The sequence below is a fragment of the Rhagoletis zephyria genome, unplaced genomic scaffold, assembly GCF_001687245.7.
Source record: "Rhagoletis zephyria isolate East Lansing unplaced genomic scaffold, Rhagoletis_zephyria_1.1 Rzeph_scaffold_02510, whole genome shotgun sequence".
Lineage (NCBI taxonomy): Eukaryota > Metazoa > Arthropoda > Insecta > Diptera > Tephritidae > Rhagoletis > Rhagoletis zephyria.
The window spans coordinates 8,301-17,288 of NW_016159594.1; the positions used below are offsets into that span (position 1 = coordinate 8,301).

General features: G+C 36.0%; 1 pseudogene; it reads left to right on the forward strand.

Annotated features, from left to right (window-relative positions):
* The first annotated feature begins 5,637 nt into the window (after positions 1 to 5,637).
* LOC108367037 (POC1 centriolar protein homolog) lies at positions 5,638 to 6,514 on the forward strand (annotated as a pseudogene).
* Positions 6,515 to 8,988: the final 2,474 nt, after the last annotated feature.

Sequence of the window (8,988 nt, forward strand, 5' to 3'; positions counted from 1 at the left end):
ACCATTTCGATTTAAAAGACTGCAATTTCCAATTCGATTCGCATTCGGAATCACAATCAATAATGCTCAAGGTTATCCTTTGGAAAAGTGTGGTTTAGATTGAGATGCGGATTGGTTCTTAGATGTTGCGTGTTCCCGTGTCGGCGCCAGATATCCTTGATATTAATGCAGAGAATGGAAACACGACAAATATTGTGTGCACACAAGTACAAAATCAAACTCATATGAAACGTATGCTTTGTTTCGTTAATAATTTATCATCCATGTAACAGGAATATGCCACAGCAAAGCGTGGCAGGGTACAGCTAGTTGTTTAATAAAAATGTCATTTTCCAAAATATCGTAAAGAAAAATCGATAAATTTTCACACTCGTTTTGTAATAGCGTAAAACTAAGTTAAAACTACTTAGTAGAAGTCTGAAATGCGACTATGAATAGAAGTGAATTTTAAGTTGGTACTTAAATTTAAGTTGCAGCTTTATTAGTTTCGACTTAGTGGCTGGACGCGCCATTGATATAAATATTAAAAAGTATTGGAGCTAATTCCGACCCTTGTGGTAGACCAATATCAACTGCTACCTTCGCTGATAAGGATGTATCAATCAGTGTTTGTTGCTTTCGGTCTGAGAGGATACTACGGAACCAATTAAGTTCGGAATTCTCTATACCAATATGTTCCAGTTTTTTCCACATAATATCCCTGTCAATTGTCTCGAAGGCTCTTTTGACATTAATGAATACAGCCACAATATTCATCCTGGAATTAAGGTCCTCTTTTCATTGTGATAGAACCAGGGTTAGCAGTTTCACATGAGTGTTTAGCCCTGAAACCTGATTGCTCCTTAATGAGTATATTATTGGACTCGATATAGTATGTTAATTGGTTTCTACAGCCGTTTCCAATATTTTTTTCAATTTAGGGAGGGTATTTATTGGCCTTAGTTCCTCAGCTTTAATGGTATTTTTAATATTTTTTACTGGGACTATGGTCGAAGTTTTCCATTCATTTGGTACAGTTCCTGACCGTAGGCTATTATTTACTAGCAGGGCGTAAAAGTGACCAATATATTCCACGGAATCTTTAATCACACCCTCGGTTAATATATTATTTCCACCAATTTTTGTTTCGAATTTCTTAACAATAGAGATAACATCATCTGTACTAATTTCATCAAATTTAAAAGTAGTTCGACGATTTTTCTGTCGTATCAAGTCCCCGTCAATGTTTTCTATATTTCTATTTATCTCGACGATACTATCCACAAAGAAGGTGTTTAACTTGTCGGCAATTTCACTACTATTTCTGTACATTTTGCCATTGATAAGCACTTCCATGATGTTTTCTTTGTTGTCAGTGCTATTGACAATATTTTTCAAATATTTCCACATCAAACGACTATCATTTCTATTTATTTCAACTTTGTCTTCCAAATATTGTATTTTTTAGTTTTAATTATTTTCTTATACCTTTNATTTTACTTTTTCTTTATTTCATTATATTTTACCCAATCATATGTGACTATTGCCTTTTGGTATAACTTGAACTTTTCCTTATTGGTTTCAGTCAATTGTCTATCATACCATTTATTTCTAATTTTAACGCGAGTTTGTACCCTAGAAGTAAGTTTATTCATACTCGAAATCAAGCTATGATTAATATGTTCGAGCATGTCATCAGGGCTGAGATTATTCAGGTCAGTAAAGTTGCATTGTCTCAAGAGGTGTACGAGGTTGTCCGGGCTGTATGCCTCCCAAGAAGTTATTTCTGACAGCTTATTGATAGAGCCTAGTTTTTTTGTATTGCACCTAAACATTATAGTTTCATGATCCGATATTCTGTGCTCCTCGGCTTTTTCCCATACAACTTTTTACGAGTTCGAGTAGAACAAATCGATCAGTGTTTCAGAATATTCAGTAACCCGCGTATTAAAATTAATTAACTGTCGCATTGCCTGTTGAGCGAAGATCTCATTGACTCTCTTGCTATATGTCGATACAATGTTTAGGTTTATATTAAAATCTCCAATAATAACAGTATTTACCAGATTCTCGTATATTTCCGATAAAATGGCCTCCATATATGCCAAAAAATCAGCATCGCTTGCGCTAGGTGAGTGATAGACCACCCCGATTTTCCATTTGGTAACACAGTTTTTTAGCTGTATAACTATACACCAGACATGTTTATCAATCGATCTATTTAATATTATTTTAAAAGTTTACTGTGTTTCGCAAGATTATCATTACCCCGCCTGTATGTCTACTATGTGAGTCACATCTAATATGATATGCCGAAAAATTAATTTCTGAGTCGTTTACTTCCTCTGTTGTACATGTTTCAGAGCATATAACTATATCCGGATTAACAGTCTCAATAAGCCTTTCGAGTTCGGCTTTATTAGCTATTATACTATTTCTATTTATTTCAATTTTGTCTTCCAAATATTGTATTTTTTTAGTTTTAATAATTTTATTATACTTTTTCTTTATTTAATTATATTCTACCCAATCACCTGTGACTATTGCCTTTTGGTATAACTTGGACTTTTCCTTATTGGTTTCAGTCAATTGAGTAGTCCACTTGCAAACAGCGTTATGTGATTTTATAATATAAAGCCATAAATTTGAAAAAGCGACTACGACAATAAGTAACATTTAAATTGAATCTTTTTTATTATTACCTGAAAACTTGGATAAATAAGAGCCTTATAAAATTATAACATAACATACCATGACACAAGATAATATAACAGTCTATACGACCTAAAGCAATTTTCGAGGTTCATCAGAAGATGGATACTTTTGAAGGTTTATAAATAAGTATGATAGCGACTTTTGGAAGATGCTATTATTTCAGAATATAAAAAGATTTTGCACTCTGTTGTTAGTGGACATGCAACTACTTTAAATACTGGTACGTAATCCACCAAAAACTAGTAATCGAAAACATTTTACATAGCGCACTTTGCAAGTGGACTACTCAATTGTCTATCACACCATTTATTGCTAATTTTAACGCTAGTTTGTACCCTAGAAGTAAGTTTATTCATACTCGAAATCAAGCTATGATTAATATGTTCGAGCATGTCATCAGGGCTGAGATTATTCAGGTCAGTAAAGTTGCATTGTCTCAAGGGTTGTACGAGGTTGTCCGGGCTGTATGCTTCCCAAGAAGTTATTTCTGACAGCTTATTGATAGAGCCTAATTTTTTTGTGTTTGATATTCTGTGCTCCTCGGCTTTTTCCCATACAACTTCTTTCGAGTTCGAGTACAACAAATCGATCAGTGTTTCAGAATATTCAGTAACCCGCGTATTAAAATTAACTAACTGTCGCATTGCCTGTTGAGCGAAGATCTCATTGACTCTCTTGCTATNGGTTGTACGAGGTTGTCCGGGCTGTATGCTTCCCAAGAAGTTATTTCTGACAGCTTATTGATAGAGCCTAATTTTTTTGTGTTTGATATTCTGTGCTCCTCGGCTTTTTCCCATACAACTTCTTTCGAGTTCGAGTACAACAAATCGATCAGTGTTTCAGAATATTCAGTAACCCGCGTATTAAAATTAACTAACTGTCGCATTGCCTGTTGAGCGAAGATCTCATTGACTCTCTTGCTATATGTCGATACAATGTTTAGGTTTATATTAAAATCTCCAATAATAGCAGTATTTACCACATTCTCGCATATTTCCGATAAAATGGCCTCCATATATGCCAAAAAATCAGCATCGCTTGCGCTAGGTGAGTGATAAACCACCCCGATTTTCCATTTGGTAACAAAGTTTTTAGCTGTATAACTATACACCAGATATTTTGATCAATCGATCTCTTTAATATTATTTTAAAGTTTATAGTGTTTCGCAAGATTATCATTACCCCGCCTGTGTTTCTACTATGTGAGTCACACCTAATACACTGATATGTCGAAAACTTAATTTATGAGTCGTTTATTTCCTCTGTTGTACATGTTTCAAAGCATAGAACTATATCCGGAGTAACAGACTCAATAAGCCTTTCGAGTTCGGCTTTATTAGCTATTATAATATTTATATGAAGATACACACACTTTAAGTAGCTGTTACGCATAATTGCTAGCATCCTATCCTTTGTTTTTCTAGTTTCAGTTTCCTAATATAGACAGGACATTCACGACTAAATGCGTTGTGCTCCACATCCAGATTCAGCCCTAACTCTTTAACAGCATCACAACAATTGCCACAAACTTGTTTTTGGTTACTCTCAGTGCAACTCTCAGACTTGCGCTCTCCCATGCATTTGCTACACCTAAGCTTTTTGTTACAATTGTTAGAGCTATAGTTGAAGCCCAGACACTTGTAGCATCTTCCTACGGTTTGCCCATCATAGACGGGGCAGCGATTCCACCCAATATTAACTCTCTTTGTCTCCAATACTTGCAGGAAGAATTTATGCTCGTTTTCTATTATTGCACTGAATGAAGGAAATTGCTCACCACTACGCCTGGACTTAAATATTTTTACACACCTCAAATTTGCATCATTTAAATAGCTATTCTGAGCTTATATCTTATTTATAATCTCCGTCTCAGAGTACTCAGCGTTTATGTGCGCTACCAAAATTTTAAGCTTATTAACTTTTGGTTCGGTGACATCATCTTTATTTAAATTGTCTGCTAGAACAGATTTTATTTTGTCCTTATCTTTAACGCTATTTGCGCTTATTACCACTGCCCCATTGTTCTTATTAGACACTCTATCAATTTTCATATTGGATGCATCGATCTTATTAAGGTCCACCCTCAGCCGCTTGTTTATTTTTCGTCTGACAATTATAGGAGGAATACCTTTCAATGCATTGGCATACGATACACCCACACCACTTTGCGATTTCTCTTTGCTTATTGTTGTCACTTTCTTCACTTCGCTAATTATTTTTTGTTTTTGTGTGCATAGCTCACTAGTGGATGAATCTACCATTTCCATTTTCACTTTGTTTACTTTACACAGCCCCTCTACTCTTTTTATAACCTCTAGTTTCTCCTGATTTGTCTTCTTTATACTATCAACCAACATTTTTACCTCCTTGCTGCGATTTTTTTTTTATATCTGTCTTTTGTTCTATAATATTCATCTTGTTAGCCTCAGCAATACCTATCATTTCTCTCAGAGCTTCATCCACATTAGCTATGTACATCATGCAGTTGTCGCACATGAAGCGCAAAAGTGGACAGTTTTCCAGTGCCTTTAGGCTGTAGTCATCAGCCGACGCACATGCCTGCGTTCTATGGTACACTTACCCGCATCCTCTGACGCCTTTTCGGCATTTCACGCATTCTGACATCTTTTCACTCACTCAGCAGCCGCTAAGCATGTTTGGATGAATATATGTACATACGTAGGTACGTACCACCAACCCAAATGCGCGCTATTATTTGTCTATTATGCTTATTTGTATTTTATTTTTATTTCGACGAAGCCAATGTCTACTTATTGGTTTAAATCGCTATGTTTCACACTTTTAATCCAGTAATGCTAGTATTAACACCACACTTTGTAATATTGTTATTTTTTAAACACCATTAGCAGAGCGATAAAAAACACGTCCGTTCGCGATCGACTTCCGGTAGAATGCAACAATCTGCTTGAATTTGTTTGCATCTTCGTCAGCTTTATCGTTAGCAGACTCGAAAAATGGCGAACAGCCATCAAAATACATGATTAAAAATATATATCTTTCACTGGACACACAAATTGGGTGCGGCGACGACAAGTCGTGGAGAATTTGCGACACATCTTCAAGTGAATGTGTGCGAACGTTCACCGTGGAAAGAGGTATGGAACGACAGCTGGCATGGCATCCAGACGGTAATCTGGTGGCATCCAGACGGTAATCTGGTGGCTTAGCATTAAGTTGTAACCGCGTTAAAATATTTGACATAGCCGGAGGCGAGCTAATACAGTTGTATTAAGTGCATTCGGCGCCAGTGAATGATGTTGCATTTCACCCAAGTGGAAATTTCTTGTTGACTGGCGGTGATGACGATACAATAAGATTACTTGATTTATTAGAAGGTCGACCAATTTATACACTAACTAGCCATACTGAAAAAGTTTGCGCCGCCGCTTTCTCTCCAGATGGTAAACATTTTGCTTCCGCGGGTGAGGATCGACAGGTAATTTCTGCTTTGTGTGTGAAAAAATTATATAATATTCAACAGTTGCTCGTTTGGAAATCTAATTTGCATACATTTGATGCCAATAGTTCTCGCAACAAACAAGCCAGTTCTCAAAGAGTCCAAAATGATTTTAGTCATGCAAAAGCTCCACATAACTCCGCCATAGACACACCAGTTGTTGGAGCACCAAAAGGCTGTGATGACAGTATTTTAATTGATCCACGATAATCGGTGGCATATGGAATGCGCGATGAAAACTTTCTGGTGCTTGATAGGCAATATACTACAAGAGAGCCATCTCCAAGCAGCTTCACCGCACCACTCCGTCAACAACACGAGTCGTGGCTGCTATTCCACTAAAAAGTATGCTTACGTATACATATCTTTTAAACTACAAATATGTAGTTGCGCTCCAGATGCTTCACGACTTCTAGGTTTTACAGGATTTGGAGGCAAAGCTGTTTTCGCCATTAATAAACCTTATGGAAGCGGGCCACCTGGAACAGTTTCCTGTAAAAACCTGCAAATCGTGAAGCATTTAGAACGTATTTTATATTTTTTAGTATATGGCTAAGCCAAACTGGATGGTGAAGTCATCCGAGGCGAGCGATAGTTGAAGGTGTGTTAATTATGGTATTTTATTCATAATTGGCTTTCAGTTAAATAAAAATATATTTTCTACCATAATTGTTCAGCTATATGTGCCCTTTATATTTGTGCAATTGTTTTGGATGGATGCCCTGATCCATCAATAAAATACCAGTATCCCAAACTGAGCAAATTGCGTCAGGTCGTTTCGCATTTAACACGTTGCAGAGATATCTCTGACAAGTGCTAGAATTCAAATCAAAATGCACAACCTTCCGAATCCATACAGAGATCCAAATATAAGGTGTGAGGAGTAAATACCATTATCGTTAGTGAAACGCTATGATAGTAATTTTTCTTAAATTTCCATCTTTTTTTTCTTTTCATTCATTTGCATCACATTAAGAAGCTAATTGAGGACAGAGCTGTTGGAGAGGAAGGTGTCGAGCTACTGCAGTACAGTAGCTGGGAAAATCCACATTTCGCACGTGCCTAGGGCTGCCAGACGTCCCGGTTTTCCCGGACATGACCCGGTTTTATATTATTTGTCCCGGTCCTACCTTAAAATGTCCCGGGCTTCGTTTAAGTGTCCCGCTTTTCGATTTGATTGCACAAAATTTAAAAGAAAGAGAAAAAACCTGTTGTAATATCAAGAAAAATGTTATGAATTTACTGGGGGAAATAAAAATAGTACTTTCATTCCACGCATGCGTGGGGTTGAATCAAACTGAACATCTGAATGCACATTTATATGTCTGGCTGCAGCTGAGTGCGCGGAGCTGCTTGCCACAAATTGTTAATTTCCAGAGGCTCAGGCTTATAATCCCATTACAGGCAGCTTGGAATTTAAATATTTTTTTTAACTTAATTATGAAAAAGCATCCGTTAAGTAGCACTTCATTTTAATATTGGCGTATTTGAATTGAATATTTCTGTACTAAATACTAAAATTTGTATACTTAAATGTATTACGAGTTGGGTTGGTGCTCTTTCATATGCGTACATTTTTTTTTTTTAATTAAGCACGTTTTGCACTAGCAATAGTTGATGATTAATATAAGTACCTAAATACATTAAAATTATATGCGCAGAGTTTTACAATTATATTATGCAAAAGCTAAAAGTTTTGAAATGACTGATATTTTAATGTTATCTTGTGCTAAAATATTTTTTCTTTCATGAAACCTAGAGTACTTATAAGTATAATGCCGTACAAAATTATTGGCTCGGAGACTCTTTCATCCGATCACAATTTCTAATCAGATCTTTTAGAAAAATTTTGAAAATGTAGCTTTTGAGCCAATAATTAAAGTGCAAGTCTGAAGTTACCAGAAAATTTCGTTGATTTTTTGCAATTATTTATTTTTTGCTGACAGTGTCTTCCATATAAAAAAAAATTGTCGAACATAGTTTGTATGGAAGAAACTCTCAGTAAAAACAATACCAAAAAACTAAATTTTTATGTACTACAAAACTTCATTTCAAAATTTTTATAAATAGTCTGATTAGAAAGTTGCAAATTTGCATGCAAATTTATTGCATTTTCCGAGTTTTGCACAAAGTTTAGAAATTTTATTTTTATGTTTTTCTGATGTATTTAGTATAAACCGTATTTTTCTTCTTCTTCTTATTTGGCGCTGTAACCGCCTAAGCGATTTTGGCCGAGTCCAAAACAGCACGCCAGTCATTTCTCTTCTGTGCTAACTGACGCCAATTGAAAATGCCAAGTGAAGCCAAGTCCTTCTCCACCTGGTCTTTCCAANGTATTTTTATAAAGAACAAAAAATGTGCATGCATTGTGAAAAATTCTCTGTGCTTTAGTTGTGATAAGTTCTTTGTTTTGTTGATGTACGTTGTAATGATCTCATGATCTCATGTTTTTATGTTTTTGTTGTTGTGTGTCAAAATAAGATTTGACTACATCTTTTCGTACGTAATTTTTGTCGAAACGAAAGGGAAGGGAGCGAGAGGCCCCCTACCCCCCCTTAAGTGTGCTGGTTGATCAACAGAGATGTCTGGCAGCCCTACACGTGCCCCACTAAACGAACCATGAGAAAATTAGATTATGATATAACGACGACGAAAAGTGGTACCAGTAAAAGATTATGAATGCTCCGTTTTGTATGTAAAATTTGAGTATGTAATGAAATCTGTGTTCGTATGTAATAGTAGCTTATGTCAAAAGGCTGGCTTTAGTATAATGCGGCATTCGCAGCATACCCTTGCGAATGACTCACTGGCGCCGA